Source organism: Pogona vitticeps, chromosome 5 (genome assembly GCF_051106095.1).
Source record: "Pogona vitticeps strain Pit_001003342236 chromosome 5, PviZW2.1, whole genome shotgun sequence".
NCBI classification, from domain to species: Eukaryota; Metazoa; Chordata; class Lepidosauria; order Squamata; family Agamidae; genus Pogona; species Pogona vitticeps.
Genome location: NC_135787.1, coordinates 26,426,329 through 26,443,286, shown reverse-complemented (window position 1 = coordinate 26,443,286; position 16,958 = coordinate 26,426,329). Strand labels below are relative to the sequence as shown.

General features: G+C 38.8%; 1 long non-coding RNA gene across 1 annotated transcript; it reads right to left on the bottom strand.

The window, feature by feature from the left end:
• Positions 1-2,299: 2,299 nt before the first annotated feature.
• On the bottom strand, positions 2,300-14,330 carry LOC140707787 (uncharacterized). The gene is made up of 2 exons (XR_012087969.2): positions 14,198-14,330; positions 2,300-2,603 (listed from the first exon to the last, which is right to left on the bottom strand). It is a non-coding gene; the product is annotated as an uncharacterized LOC140707787 (long non-coding RNA).
• Between the last annotated feature and the right edge of the window lie 2,628 nt (positions 14,331-16,958).

The following is a 16,958-nucleotide window of genomic DNA, read 5'->3' as shown; positions in this document are numbered from 1 at the left end:
ACCCTCATACGTCTACAGCCTTCAGCTGTTCCTAATTTATGTAAGTATAGAGGAAAAAGGAAACTTGAGTCTTCTAGCTGCAGAAAATATCATGTTATAATAAATACACTCTGCTGATTGCTTAGTAACAAAATTCCTCGACACACAATCCTCTTGATAACAGAATTTGACAATTTATACCCTCTTAAATCTCAGACCTAATGAATGTCAAAGACCATACTAATAAGGTAGAGTAGGATGGCTCTCATAATTTTAGTGGCTTGATTAGCACTCTCCTAAAGAAACACCAGCAGTCTGCAGGGTTTCATTTGACCAAAATTGTGTTCTGCTAAATTGCTGAAAACAAAGGCATGCTATTGTTGTGATGAAATGTCTGCTAAATTTTGTGACACTGTCTGCTAAATCCCTATAATTAGCCTGGGCCCCCTGGTAAATGTTGTGGGGTATTTGATGAAACAGGGCATGAACTCTGTAGCAACACTCAGGGGCTCTGTAATGCTATCCAGCGTGACTTTTGGAATTTAACTACTAGATAGGGTTTTCTTATCTAGGAAACACAGGAGAGAAAGGCATTTGTCCAGTCTAATGACCCCTGTTAACAGATTTATGCCCCTCCCTCAGTACTGTCCCCATTCCTTCCACCTCGCACCTAAGAACTGCATTGTTGAGACCATCAAATAACATTTAAATAGCTCACGGTTATGTCCTGTTGCTGGCTTAATCATTAAGACATAAAGAGAAAACACAAAGTGGAGAGACTCGAGATTACCAAAGGTGTACATACATCAAGTTAAAAGCTGTATCCAGGTATAACCTTCATGGTCAGAATCATCACGCATGCTTCCTGTGACTATCCTCTGTTTTAAGAGATGGGCCATAAATTCCAAACTGCTAGCTGAGGACGAACTTGAAACCAACATGCGTGCTGCAGCTATTTCCATCTAAGAAGCTAACCTAGCCTCGTCACCATCAGCCAAGTGAATTTGGGAACATTAATAACAGCACATTAGTTTGGAACTACCCACAATAACTTGACGCACAGCCTTGAAGGAGACTCACTGAGCTATCCAGCTAGCTAAGAGACAATCATTGATCTAAATATGGTTAGTGGCCTAAATTCCCTGCTTATCTATATCTAGCCTATAACATGACATGTAGGCATTTTGCAGAAAGAGTTTTACTTACTAATTTCCGAGTTCCTGTATCTCACTTTTGCAAGTGTATTTTCAATGAGGCTTATAACATAAGCAAAAGTACATATATTTGAAAACATTATAAGCAATCATACTAAAAGCCATGTGAAATATACATCACACACACACACACACAAACACACACACACAAAGAGCAAATGTCACTGGTGACCTAACCATGGGTAGTTTGCTGCTGAAATTTATGCTGATTGTGTTACACTGACATAAAAAACAGAATAGAAGTGTGGCCATGATTTTGCAACTGTTACACAAGGGCCACCTGCTGTTTTCCTCCCCATACACAAGTCTTATTGTAGCAGGAAAGATAATCGAGCCAGTAGCTATGTTAATCTGTTGTAATTTATGTACAATAAAAAGAAATTACCTAAAGGTGCAACAAGGCTTCTGGTTGTCTTGTACATCAGGTAATTGATGTATAAACTGCATAAATAGCTAGTATCGTACTGCTTTAAACACAGCAAAGTCCTCAGCAATCAATGGGTGTCCATAATCCTAATACTATGATGGATTGGGTTTCCAGTTTGATAACTAGCCAAAAGTTACTTGTAATAGACAAATTAAATGAGGATCATTTAAAACTTGGCTCACACGAATGTTCAGGTGGTATCATATCACTCGTCAGTATAAAAGCTTCACCAAAAACTTAGGTAAGCAAGAAAGAAGTTGAAAGTTGCCTATTTTATTGAAGACTTATTCCTAGATTAAATGTAACCTCAAAACAAATAAATTCTGTGAGTTTATGCTAACTAGTCTAATTAATCTTCATGTTTGATCTTTGGGATAATATGTTGAACTAATTTGGGATTATAAGATTACAAGTAACATTTTGAGTTGAAAGCTGTAACAGGCTCATGTCAACACAGCAGTTACAGAATTAACCTCAGAAGCCCTTTTGATTCCACACACTGTGGATGCTGCTACTTGAGCAGTGTCAAGGCGACCTATTAATGAATACATTATGAAGTGCTAATACTTGAAAATTAGCAGCTAACTGTGATAATTTTTGCATTTAAAAAAATTCTCTGTGTTTGTTACCTCAGTTTTGTGGTTTTGTAGGGTCAAATGACATGTAATAATACAGCATGTGGCAACCCCTGTAATTTTTATTTACCTCAAAATAAACATGCAGAGTCCTGGTACGGATCTGCACCAAGACAAGAACAAGAGGTTAAATCTTTCCCTCTGCAGCTGCTTTTCATCCTTAATGTTGCTTCCATCCCTCAGTGTAGGGGTTAAAATATTCCAGAGAAAGAGACCTTTAAGTACTGTTTTCATACACAGAAAATGCAGATGAACGCCAGAGCTGTAACTAGCAGTTTTGGCAGCCGGGTCAATCAGCACTGTCTCAGTTTCATTCTGCCATGATGCATGGGCACAACACCACCCTACCTAAGAAAAAAGGAAGAGAATGATTAATTTGCTGCAGACAAGAGAATGTTCATGCTTTGTTTTTGTTTTTTTTTAAAAAGGAAAGTGAATAGAGACAGGAGGTATTTCTCTTTATTTTCCTAACATTCTTCCATAGATTAACCCTAAGACATGTTAAATTATGGTGCTCTCACAGTGTTAGTGCTCTGGCGCAAAGTTCCAGTTGCTCTACTTCAATTATGGTCCTGAAGACCATATTTAAACCCTGTACTCTTCCTTCCTTCCTTCCTTCCTTCCTTCCTTCCTTCCTTCCTTCCTTCCTTCCTTCCTTCCTTCCTTCCTTCCTTCCTTCCTTCCTTCCTTCCTTCCAGTGGTCAAATGTCCTAATTTAGGGAGGATACACCTCCATTTTAAGGAACTGGCAGAAGATAATGCTTTTGTTCAAGGTCTCTTCCATTTGAAGGGCTATCCAGTCCAAGTCAGATTTAGAAATACCGTAAGGGAGGAAGATCAAGGGCTTCACTGTTGCCTATACACAACTAGCTACACTGGGCAGTAGACTCAGCAGGCACACAAGTCATCTGGTCACTGTTAAGTCTCAGGGCATTGCTAAACCTCTTTGGGTCTCCAGATAAGACAAATCTCAGGGCAGACAATACTGAAGGAGGGGAAAGATGGATCTTGTCCCCCTGTGGATGGCTTTAGAATGTAGGCACCCATTCCAACATGAAGTCATGATTCACAGCCTTAGTCTGGCAGTGTCTTCATGTGTATTGCATACATAAGACTTGTTTAGGAAGTAGTGCAGGAATTCCATTGTCCATGTCACTGTTTACCTTCCCCATATACACATAGTATTTTGTATATAGGGTGATTTCCTGTGACATCAGACAGGTCTGTCCTTTGGTTTCAGGTTCTGCTCCTTAAATCTTAGGACAAGGGAAGTTACTGAGCTGTCACTGTTAGCACCATCTGCACACATGAGTAAGGTGCGTTGCAATTCTGTTCCAATTACAGAAACAATTTATAATTTTGCACCTATGTGCATTAAATAGCACATACAATTGTACAGAAGTGAGTGTGGCTTTTTGTCTTACCTTTTGATGATGTGTAAATGTAAGTGACTACCTGAGCTATTTTTTACCCATCTTCTGTTTTGATATATTGTAAGGGCTTATTGCTTTATAAATATTTGTCTCTAGAAAGGGAAAAATGGTTTGATAGCTCAGTGGTTTAGGTATTTGGATGTGGAACCAGAGATTGGGAGATCAATTCCTTGCTGAAAAGGGTCACCATATGTCAGAAATGACTTGATAGCATATGATTAATTATAGAAGGGGAACATCATAGAATTATGGGGCAGGGAGACAAGTCTAAACATTCTAGTAATTAAAAATACAGTGAAAACAACAAAGGAGAAAACATACTAGAACTTATTTAGTGATCAAACAATACTTGTGGCAATAAAAATATCTTCAGTGGCAGGGGGGTGACCAGCAAAGAGAAAGGAAGCCAAATCTTGTGGAGCAGAGAATGCTGCATCCTGCACATAGTACTAATGGAAACTATTTCCAGAGTCTGAACAATTAATTTTAACATACAGTCTGTAACAGGTACAACATTCCAAGTTGATACTTCCAAATTTAAAAAAAAGTCTCTGTTTTTAAATATAACCAAAACAATTACTTATCAAATAACTGAATAAATAATGCAGTTACTTTTGGATAAATAAATAAAAATCAAATGCTACAAGCAGCTGGTCTGTGGTCTGAAACTTATTCAACAAAGGAGGAAACACAAAAGGAACTAAAATATAATTACAGTTACCACAACCAGACTGGCATTAGCCCTCGCCACATTATCATTGCAGTGTAACTTAGTGATGTCTTATATTTTACAAAAATGAGTTAATTATAAGTAGTTCATCTTTTGGGTTTCTTGCTCCCAAATTATTTGGAGATCTATTCCTATATAATAAACAGACTACTACCATTTATATTCCCCCACAAATCAAGAAAACTTTGGCTATAAATCAGGAATTAAATACTTTCCCACAAACCAAATGGACTAGTGGACTGATGTATACTGTACTTTCCATTAAACTTGGAGGTCTTCCTTATAATTTATTGCTTGAGTTATTTCTCTGAATTGCAGCTTGACCTTCTTTTATATTAAAAAGGGGAACAGGATATTAAAGTTTTTTTTAAAGTTGGGAATTACTAATGGCAGAAAGAACATGATTCAGACATGTTTTATTAAACTCTGTCATATAGCTTGTATTTCTGAAAAGGAAAGCAATGTTTAGGTCAACTTAGGTCAAGGAATGAAGGAAAGTCCTGAAAGTTAGGTAGTAGAATAGACAGTAGTAACGCTTATTTTGTTCTTCTAGATGCAGCCAAGGTAGATGTAGGACTCCCTACTGAAAAATAAAAAATTGAGAACTTTATTTATTTATTTGAAATGTATTGTAACAAATATTACAATAAGATGTGAATACAGATCTTACATCCTATAGCCACCTAGAATGGTCTTAATTGACTAGATAGGCGGCATATAAATAAAATAAATAATAATAATAATCCTATCACAGGGCAAGAACCAATATTTTGCACAACAGAACTGATCCTGGGCCAACTGATTTTGGAACTCAACACAATTAGGAAATCTGGGCCCTACATCCAATTAGGAACCCAATTATTTGATTCAAGCAACCTAGAATCAAGAGGAGAGGGACCATTTTGGCAGGTGGCAAAATGCACTCAGCAACTGCAACCATTGCCACCATTTCCACTAGATTTTGCATCCCATGTGATATTACTTATAGAAGACATGATAGATGAAGAGTTTTTCTCAGTCTTTTGGTGCAACTCAGGCTTGCGGAAGACTCACAGACACCTCATAGGTAGCTTTTCCAGGCCCCATATCGTACCACTGAAGAGGAAGGTTCATGAGTCACCGACATTCCACCCTACAATGGACTCAAGGGCATGCACTATCCAGCTCCCCCCAGAGCTCCCTCCCTTTTGTTTTTCGCTTTTGATATTATGCAAGGATGATGATATATAGAAAAACATCTTTGCACCATGAGTCCATGAGCCCTGGTGCTTTTTAAGTATGGATTCCCCATCTTTAAAGCCATCTAGGAGACAAATATCAAATTTTCTTCTTCTCCAGGACTGCTCATCCTGAGATTTGTCTCCCCGCCTGGGGACCCTGGGGAGCACAGTAATTACCAGATGCCTCAGCTGGCAACCCTAAGACCTGGCAACCATAGACAGTGGCTTGTGTGCCTGCTGAGACTGCTGGCCAGGTGATGCTAGTTGAACTTCAAGGCTCCTGATGTCTTTCCTTACGCACCTTGATCATTAAACTGAACTAAACTGGACTAATGACCCAATTAATCTCTTACAAGATCAGTCCTATAATAAGGTAGCATGAAGTGCCTTCTTGAAGCACCTGATTTTGGGTATTACAAATAAGCAAAAAAATTGTTATTTAGAATTGTTCAATTTTGTTTCAAAGGAAATGTGCTTGTGGGATTTTTCTGTTGTGAGTACCAAAATAACTTGACCAGCCTTGATACTGTGCAATGGCCAAGGAGCATATGTTGTTCCAACTTAGCCACCAAAATAACTTATGCCTGAATTGGCAGTTTGACAATACCTGGGACATTGGCTTCTAAGTGCACGTATTCTCATGTTGAATGAAAGCCCAATTAAGATAAGTGTTCTTGGACCACACGTATCTCTCAAGATCAACCAGAAGTAAAGCATCACTTAGTAAGATGGCACAACATACCCAGAATCTGCTAGTATTGCGAATCGATTTTTCCCTTTTCTTCTTAGTAAGGGATGCTGGTGGTCCAACTAGTCCACTTGTTAGAAACATGAAAGCCAAAGCATACATTTAGATTTCATCCTGAGTAAACCTCTTTAAATTTGTGTTATTACAGTGTGATGTTATATATGTCTACTTGGAACAGAATCCACACTTGCTCTGAATTCTGGAGTTTGATTCTCAATAAATAGGTGTATGGTGGCAGTATTAATCACATTTCAGAGGTAAAAAGTTACCTCTGAATATAAATAGCAATGTTTCCAAAATTTACTTCTGAAGGGTGTTTATAGCTATTTTCAGAGGAATATTATGAAATTTTAAATAAGTCATGCTTTTTAAAAAGAGTAACAAGGCCCGTTCTCTCCACAGAGAGAATGGGACTGTGAAAATGGTCTAGCCTCACAAGCTTCTTGATCTGGAAGAGTTCTGAAAAGTCTTGGGAGGGTATCTGGCTGGTCTGGTAGATGATCTGGTTGAAGCCAGGTTGATTAATGGTATTTGGAGATGACCTGGGTGGGTGACACGATTGTGCCCCTGAACACCCTTTCTGTTTCAGAGCTCGTTCAGCTCTCTGGTACATTGAGGGGCTCTGAGCTATGAAATTAGCTAAGAGATGGTTAGTGAGTAGGTGGAAGAGGAACCACATAGTGCAAGATAAGGCTGTTGTTAAGATCATGACTGGAAGGTCATGGTGGTGAAAAGGGCATTTAACATCGGGGATATAGTGGAGGTGGCAAACTGACAAACAGAATTGTTCCAAGTGGTTTGCAACCATAGTTTCACTTTGACTTTACCAACAATCAGTATGAAGCCTTTTTTAGATCCAAAATTGAGGCCATCCATGCTGTTCTCAAATACACCAGCAGATAAGTTGACCATCGGGTGACCACTGCCTCACCATCTCTCTCTGTCCATTTGGATCAATTTGACCCTTTATCTGTGGAGGAAGTTTCCAGGGTGCTGATGAACTGTCGGCCTACCACCTCCTTGCTTGACTGAAAATGCCACTAAGGGGGCCATGAATGAGTGGTTCGTGAATATTGTGAATTCATCATTGAAGGAGGGAATCCTCCTCTCCCGTATTAAAGAATCTATTATCCAACCCATCATTAAGAGCCCCCAGCTGGCAACGGACAATCTGAACAACTTTCATCCCATCGCCAATATACCATTCTTGGGCAAGGTGATTGAGAGGGTGGCGGCAAATCAGTTCCAGACATACCTGGAGGAGCAGGAGTACCCTGATCCAGCGAGTGCTGAGATGGCACTGGTCATGCTGGATGCAGTGCCATCTCAGCACAGACCTTAAAAGGTCATCCTGACATGAAGAATGACATTTTAAGGGAGGCTGGCAGGGGCAGATGTACCCTGTTGTTACTCCTGGATCTCTAAGTGGCTTTTGATGCCATTGACCACAGTGTTCTTGTGGACAGGATCTTGGAGATTGGGACTGGAAATTTAGAATTGAGCTGGCTCCAATCCTTTCTCAAGGACCATATCCAGAGTGTTCTGATAGTAAATGAGGTGTTGGCCTCTTGGACCCTAAGGTGTGGAGTTCCCCAGGGGTCGGCACTGTCCCCAATGCTGTTTAAGATCTATGTGAAGCTGTTGGAGAGGGGTGTCATCAGGAATTTTGGAATAAGGTGTCATCAATATACTGATGACACACAACTCTAACTCTCTGTTACCACCTCTGCAGTGAATGCTGTCCAGATGCTTGAGCTTGGCTTCAGTATTGGAATGGACCTGGGCTAACATGCTCAAACTGAACCCAGACAAGACAGAGATTGTTCTGGGGGGGGCTCTGAAAGGTTGGGGGAGATCACCCCTAGGCATTGCCCTCCTGTTTAGCGATGAAGTTTGTAATTTGGGCATTCTTCTGGATCTGCCTCTTCCTTGGGAGTCCCAGATTGTAGCCATGTCCAAATCAGCCTTAAATCTAATTGTTCAATTCTGCCCTCACCTAGACAAGAGTTCCCTGAGGACCTTGGTGCAGGTGCCAATCATCTCCTGGATTGACTACTGCAATGCTGTCTACATGGGGTCTCCCTTGAGGCTGATCTGGAGACTACAGTGGGTTCAGAATGCGGCATCCAAACTGGTGGTTGGTGTGAGCAAGTTTGACCGTATCACCCCAGTTCTGGCCCACCTTCATTGGTTACCTGTTGCATCCCAGATCAGGTTCAAGGTTTTGACACTCATGTACAAAGCTCTCCAGGGTTTGGACCTACATTATTTGTTGGAGCATCTTTGCCCAATGTCATCTGTCCAACCCACTAAATCATCACAAGTGAGGTTCCTTTGGGTGGCCACCCCAAGGAATGTCTATAAGCCATCTACTAGAAGTAGGCCTTCTTTGCAGTGGCCCCAAACTAGCAGAATCACGTTCTGGAGAAGCTTCACCTAGCCCTCTCCCTGTGGACATTCAGGAGGCAACTGAATCTTTTCAGGGAGGCCTTCCACACTGACTCTAGCTGACCACCTGTTGTCCACCACTTTTTTGTTCTGTTGCTTTAAGGCCATCTGGTTTTATTGGTTAGTTGCTATACTGGTTTTAAATAGTTTCATCTTGGTTTGTTTTGTCTATTATTGTAAACCACCCAAAATAGTGTGTTGGCACTAATGGGGAGTGGAATACAAATTTAAGTCACAAACAAACAAACAGAAAATGTTGATATTTCTGTGAATAACAATGGCATACATCATCTTTGATCCTTTTTAGTATTTGAATACTTACTGTTGTTAGCTTTAGCATTGTCTTTTAATGATCTAAGGTTCCTTCAGTCTTTTTTAATAGGGAAAGGCTGGTTAAAAATATTTTAAATAAATAAAATAAATAATAGTACCCTCAAGACTATTCTAAAAGGTTGCTTTTTCATTATCTTCAAATACTTGAAAGATTGTGATGCAGAAGAGGGGCAGGATCTGTTATTAATCATCTCAGAGGACACAACATGAAACAACAGACTGAAGTAACAGAAAGCCAGATTCTAACTTCCTAACTGTTAGAGAGAAGTATTGACAATGGAACCAATTACCTCAGGAGATTGTGAATACCCCAGTGCTGGAGGAATTCAAGAGAAAATTAGACAAACGTCTGTCAGATACACTTTGATTTGGAGTCCTGCATTTCAGCAAGGGGCTGGACTCTTATAGGCCCCTTCTAACTCCATTATTTTATGGTTCAGGATTGTAAGTAGAGAAAAGAAGCTGTACCTCTGGAGTGCGACTTGTGGGGGGGGGCAATCACATTTATAGGTGTGTCACTTTTAGGTACAGCAGTACTTATTTTTTCTCACGTGTCATTCAGAATATCTCTAACAAAAGACACTTATTCCTGCAAAAGGAATCAACAAAATAATTTCATTCCATTGAATGGCAAGGAATGAAAAGCTGTAGCTCATCTTTTCATGCTCACCACAGTCTTCAAGGGTATTAAATTAATTCTCTTCCCTCTTCCACTAAGTGGTTGGCATTTACTGAGTCTTCAGTGCTGAAGTTACTTTAAGACCATTTCGAGTTATTAACTTTCCCCTTATTTGGACTGATATTGAAAGTTTTTGTAAACTATTACAAAGCTGAAATTTATGTCTGGAGCAATTCATCTGAAAAGCATTTTTCTGAAGCATTTGTCATTGTTTTTGATTTAAAAATGGCATCCTTTAAAAGAAAAATGAATCTTCATAAAGAGGGAAAAAAGCAAAACCTGTGGTAAGACTACATCATCTTTCTTGTTATATTAATGTGAGAGGCTTGCTATCAAAGTTCAGTTATTTTTCAGCAATAAGTGCACTTCAGCCTTTGCTGCTTTTCTGATTTCCATTAAAAATGTATTGTATGTCTTATCCATGAGCTCTGACTATAGGATGAAGCCTGCTTTCTTTCTCCTTCAGTGTTGGAAGGACACTGCCTGACTTTTTCCCTGTATTTCAATGACTTATAGTTACGGATGCCCAGACACCCCAATATAATTGTAGTCTACAATGCCAGAGAAGAGATAGACCAGACATTATTCTCAAGAGGCTGCACAATACCTATGTACAAATATATTTTGTGGAGAAGGATGTGACGCCTATATCGTAACATATTAACAAGTATTATGCCTCACATATTCCATCCATCCATTGATTCATTCATGCCCCACTTTTCTACCAATAGTGCCCCAAATAGCTCATGGCATATGAAATAGCAGTAAATATATCAGTTTTAAAACAACAGACACAATCACAATTGCATCTATAGATGAATATATACTAAAATACCAAGTAAGACAACATTAAATAAAATCTTAAAAATCTAAACTTTGTCAGATGCAGAATTCTGGGAGTTGCACTTTAGAAAAATAACACTGAAACCAAAAACACAGAAATGCAATGCAAATATTGAGGTCAAATTCGCTTTATTTGGGTGCTATTTATGGTTAGTTATGGTAAGTGGAGGGAAGAAGCTGAGTGTACATGCCTTTAATTCCAAACCTCCCTGTGCTGCTGGGGAAGATCTGAAAAGCGACACATTCAAGTGACTATAAAAACATGGTATAATACAGTGGTCTCCAACCTTAGGCCTCCAGATGTTCATGGACTACAGTTCCCAGAAGCCTTCACCACCACCTCTGCTGACCAGGATTTCTGGGAGTTGAAATCCAAGAACACCTGGAGGCCCAAGGTTGGGGACTACTGGTATAATAGAAATGCAGAGATGGATAAGACCACAAGGATTATTGAGTAGAAGTAGAGGAGAAACGTAGTAGAAGAGTCCCATTCCATTGACAGCACTGCCTTACCAGGACTAACTATTGTGTGGAATATTTGTACTTGCTTTCAGTCAAGCATAACTTTTCAGACCTTCCCCAGCAAAATGGGAGAGTGGGGGCTGTGGGGAGCAGTGCTGGGAATGGCCACTCCTAGGTCTTGTTACATCAGGGGTGGATAAAACAAAGCTGCCAATACTGTTTTCGCCATCCTCAACCCCTTCAGATGTCTCAGATTTCCTCAGAAAAAAATGGGTCTCCTTTGAAGAAGTTGAACAGTTGTTCCTGAAAGCATTAAAGAGATTGCAGGCCTCTGCACAGTGTTTCACACAAAACTGGTAGACTTTTGTGCACTTTTGGTTTCATGTTTTTCATTTCTTTGAATTTGTGCCAGACAGTGTGGCCCCTGAGAGGATCCCGGGGGCAAAAACATTGGTTTGCTTGTTTAGCACTAACTGGAAGTGTACAATCAGGAGACTCTGATTGCAAACATGAACTTCAAAGGAAAGCACCATGGTGCTAAATTCTTACCTCCCAAAGAAAAGGAACACTAAGAATGATCCATGTTTTCACAAGGTGCAAAAAGGTACAGGAAAGTGACAAACTGATTTGCACACTAACCAAGATAAGTCATTAAAAATGGCAAGAACAATACCAATAATGTAAATACAGAATCTAGTATATTGAGAAGAACATATCCTCCATCTGGACCACACTAAGCCGCCAGTATATGGAGAGTAACAGCTTGTTTTGTAGGAAAGTGTTCGAGCCCAGGCAAAATAAGGAACTCAATTTATGACAAAAAAGGTTATGTATGTATGTATGTATGTATGTATGTATGTATGTATGTATGTATGTATGTATGTATGTATGTATGTATGTCTATGTAAACTTTTTGATGGAGTTCAGTTTAAATCTAAAGAGTTCTTTCCAGAATTTAGTTGTTCTTCCATGAATGTGGTCATGGATATGAAGCCTTTCGTGGACATTATCACTGAAAACCTTCCGTCTCGAAGTTGTCTCTCATGTACAATGTTTGATTTATTAATGTTCAGCAATTCAGATAAAAGAATGAGAAATCCAGAGAGTTAATGGGTAAAAAATAATAATTACCAGTTTTGGATTTTATCTTACTTATGGTTCTGTCTTATTTTAGTCTATTTATTTTGTTATATAATTTCCCCATCTTAATGACTTGATATCATTCCATCGGACTCATTTTTGTAATTTGATCTTTTATGTATTTACAAATGTAAATTCCACTTTCCTTACAATATAAACTCAGACTGGCTTACTAAACAAAACAAAGTGAAATAAAAAGGGCTACTATAACTAAAATAACGGTCATGTGGTATTTTGCAATCTATTCTAAAGAAATTGCAAATAAAGATTGATATGAATTGTCCGTTAAAATTTCAGGGGCAATGGGTATCTTATAATAGATTTATAAATATTTGTCAGAGACTATTTTTGGTGGGTTCCTTCTGTCACTTCAAAGGACAAAGATGACCCCTTTTTTAACAACGAAAAGTGCAATCATGTTTGACTGTTGGAAGGGTAAACACTATTTTAATGAAAAATGGCACCAGTCTTCTGTGAGAACAGTCCTAGATCTCTTCTGTACATTTTTCATATTAGATCATGCAGAACTCTTAACCCCCTCCTCATAACAAAAGAGGGAAGCCATCAGGCAGAAATCCATTTTATTTTTAACAACCACCATTTCCTCTTTATCTGTTGTTCGGAAAGGATTGAAGCACATGCTTTAGGAACGTGCTGAATTTTTGTTTTGTTTGCTTTGTTTTGTTAAAAATGCTAATTAGGCACACCAAATCAAAAGCTGCCTCGTTTTTCTAAGGAATAAAGAAAGAGATGTTGTCCCCCCCCCCCCCCGCAAGACAACTACAGGTGCTAAAAAATTGGATGTTTCCAAAATATGTATGCACCAAAACCCAGTGATCTTTCTCTTGCCATCTGCCACAAAGAAAGGACATACAGAACAGTGGCAAACTTGTGTTCATGTGATAACAAAAGGAAAAGTTAATGGATACAGATTTACAAATTATTAATGATTTCTCTTGCCATTTTTTTTTTTGAGAAATGAGGACCATGTATACTGTCTCTCTCCCCCAAACAGATTGCATTTTATTCCTCTGCAGTTTGTCCATCAGGCTTCACTCTGACAACATAATCCAGAACTAATCCACAGCATTCAGTTTTCCTTGTTGGCTCTCATGCACACTGCTTAGACAAATCCTGCTACCTGTCAGCCCTCCTGTGTGTGCCAGACAGCCTGCCAGGTTAACCCTGGGGGAAACTGAGAGACCTACTGACTTAACCCCTACTTCCCTTCCAATAATCCACTGTAAATACATAGCGTTAACCGGCTAACTGTGATAATCAGGGCTGGATCCCTCAAAATCTGCTTCATATACACTTGTTAAGTAGTAGGGATCTAAGCATCAGGGTTTAGGAAAAGGAGAGCATTGCAGCCACGAATACTAGTCCAAAAGCAACAGATGGATAAGAGACACAGGAAAGATTTAATCCCCTCATGCAGTGTGTGAAAACACATGCTTCAAATTGCTAGGCCAGCTAGTTCCCTATGAATCCATCTAATTGTCAGCACCAAGTTGGAGGGAGGGACCCTAAAGATACTCAGAAGCTCTACTTTCAACATAATTATTGTAGCCATTGGTCATCTATCTATCTATCTATCTATCTATCTATCTATCTATCTATCTATCTATCTATCTATCTATCTATCTATCTATCTATCTATCTATCTATCTATCTATCTATCTATCATGTTTGCACAGTTACATATACTGACTCCCACTTTCATATATTTCTAGTTCTTAATTTTGAAGCCTGCACTCTAAAACAAAACTCAGGTCCACTGCAATCATAATCTTTCCTATGCTTCAAACTTTTAGAACTTAACAAGCATTTGAAACTTGAAGGTTTCTTAAACCACAAAACACACAGCACAACTCAAGCAACAAAGACTTTTCAAAGTAGTACTCACTCTTTAGTGAAGACGGGGGGGGGGGACCCCAACAAAACACAATTGTTCTTCATTGGAATTCAGAGCACATCACTCTGTCGGTCTGTGGCAGCATCAACAATCCACAGCAGAAAATAACTTGCGTAAGCACGACATACCCAGGAGCACTTAAAAGCCCAGCTAAGCTCAGCCACATGAGATCTGTAATAAAACATTGCTCAGCTCATTTAATGATTGGAAGCATGATGTCCAGAATATCTGAAGTGGGGGAAGGTAGAATAGCCCATGGGGAGGTATTCCTGAACTCTGTCATGACCCAAACTCAGAAAGAAATATTTTGTAACTTTTGATAAGGACATTCATTTTAACTCAATTACATTTCCAGTAGCCTCTTGAGAGGAATCAAGAATATTGATTCAATATTTTCATGTGTCCATTGTCATACACACAGGTCTAAAAGAGTTTGTACTGTTACAATTATTTAATCAATGTGATGTAAAGTAATATTTAGCCTTTGTTTAACAAGCATAGCATTTATGAAGACAAAACTAGTGAAGTATATTGGTAGTAGTCTCCAGTTAACTCAGAAAGCAAAGAAATGCTAAGAAATTCTTGCAATAGTCCCATTGACTATGTTCAGAGCATTTTTATATATCCCAGTTCTGTGCACTTTAAAAAAGAATGTTAACTATTATATATGTACAAAGGAGTTATATGAGTTCTTTTGGAAATTAAAAATTGATCCCCCCCTCCTTTGTGAGTTTTTTTTTTGCTATTTTAAATCATTAGTCTATTTTTTAATGAGCAAGTGAAGATGATTCTTTAGTTTACCGTAAAATCTATTCTCACATGATTTTATTACACAGCAAGACAGCTGAAGGAGCAAGTGAGCAAGCAAATCTTAGTATTATGCTGATCCCTGTAAAGTACACTGTTAAGCTTCAGAAGTTAATAAAAATTCAAAATCACTGCAAATCTTAAGAAAGTACATAAATTTTTGTGTAAAATGGAGTTGAATATTGGTGGACAGATGTTAAATGCTTTATTTGAGAATGATGCAGACACCATTCTGCCTATGCTATTAGAGTGAATACCTTTGAGACCTCTATTTTCTGAACTATTATCTTTTAATAAATGTGATTTGCCAAATGTTATCCTAGACTAAATTGAATAGATGCAGTAAAAAAGAATTCTTTAGCAAAGAATAACAGATGGCCAGTTTGCTAATCAAAATGTAAAGACGTATAAGAATTAAAGTGGAACTCTGAAAACTGCAGCCACAAAACAATCTTAGTCTTGACTGCCAAAAGTTATCCAGTCTTTAGGGATGCAAAACAAATTAATTTTGAAATAACCACATGCTGTGGTTACCTAGGAAATGCCTCAATTTAAAGCTAAACCTCTTTTCTTCTGTGCTTATTGTTGTGCAGTAGCTCACCAATGAGCAGCATATTTACAGAAGAGCTGGAGGAGAGCTAAGCATGATGAGTCAATGACACCATACATCTCAAGCAATGCTAAAATAATTTTTTTGCTGGCTGCAATTTTAGTTTAAGGGTGTTTGATAAGTTCAGCTATGTGAAACTTAACAACCTACCTCAAAGCCTTTTAAAATCTGAGGAGCAGGAATGTTTCAGTGTATTTCCACTCAATGTTAACAATGCCCGGTCATTTTTTGATTATTTTTCCTTCCTGGAAAAGCTGCTGGGAGATGTTCTGCCCTGCTATTGATCATTCAACTTATCAGCTCTTCACAGCACAGGTCTTTGTAGATGGTGTGAAATGTAAACAACCTGGATTCAGTTCATATTTGGCAGGAGAGGAAGTGAAGGATGATAGCTCGAAGGCCTCAAAGCAATTTTACTTCTTGCTGTCACTTTGGTCAAATGAAGCTGGACATTTAAATGTATGAGAAACATTGCATCTTTTTCTGTACATTGAGACATACACTCTGCTATTGTTAGGAAATGTCTTAAAAGCATGGGTTGGGCAAGTCATTAGTGGACTAAAATAGCCATCATCCCCAACCAGCACAGCCAGTGGAAAAATATCTCTCCCACTCCCAGACCTTGGTGGTCAACTCTCTAATAGCACATGGGCCAGCCCCAGCCTCACATTTCAGCCCTGAAGTCTCAGGAATTGAGAATTTGCTGCTAGGCTGGCAAAGGTAACCCTACTTCTTAATACGTGCACAATGACTGACAGCAGATTTTAAGTCAACTAGAGAATGCTGCTCTGTCTTCCTTAGTCTTGTTGTTGTTTGTGTGATTGGAGACCACAGGTAATAGGCAAAAACAGGAAGGAAGGGAAAGTAGTGGGTTGTATGGTTTGAAGGATTGATGGTGGACTCCTTACAGTGTTGTATGGGCCTTGGCAGATGCCCCAAGGGCCTAAAGGACTACTTTGTCCAATAACTGGCATGCAGACTAGACTATCCTCTATAAGAAACAATACAGTCACCTTAACTGTTGAGATATTTTTAGAATTATCTCCCCTTTGAAGACCAGCAGAGTAAGGTGGTCTCTTCAGGCAACTGTTATTCTGTGATAGGAAACTAAAGCCAATGCCTAGTTACTTATATATATATATTTACCAGAGATGTAAATTCCACTTGTCTCATTCTTGCTTGCCTCGTTCTCAAAAATATCCTCACCCTGTGAGAGCAAGAAGTATTTTTTCACCCCTTTTGACAAAAAACCCCAAATGATATGTATATTGTTTGTGCAAATTAAGAAAAATTGTCACCTTAACACAAATAATTTCAATGCAAATAACTTATCTT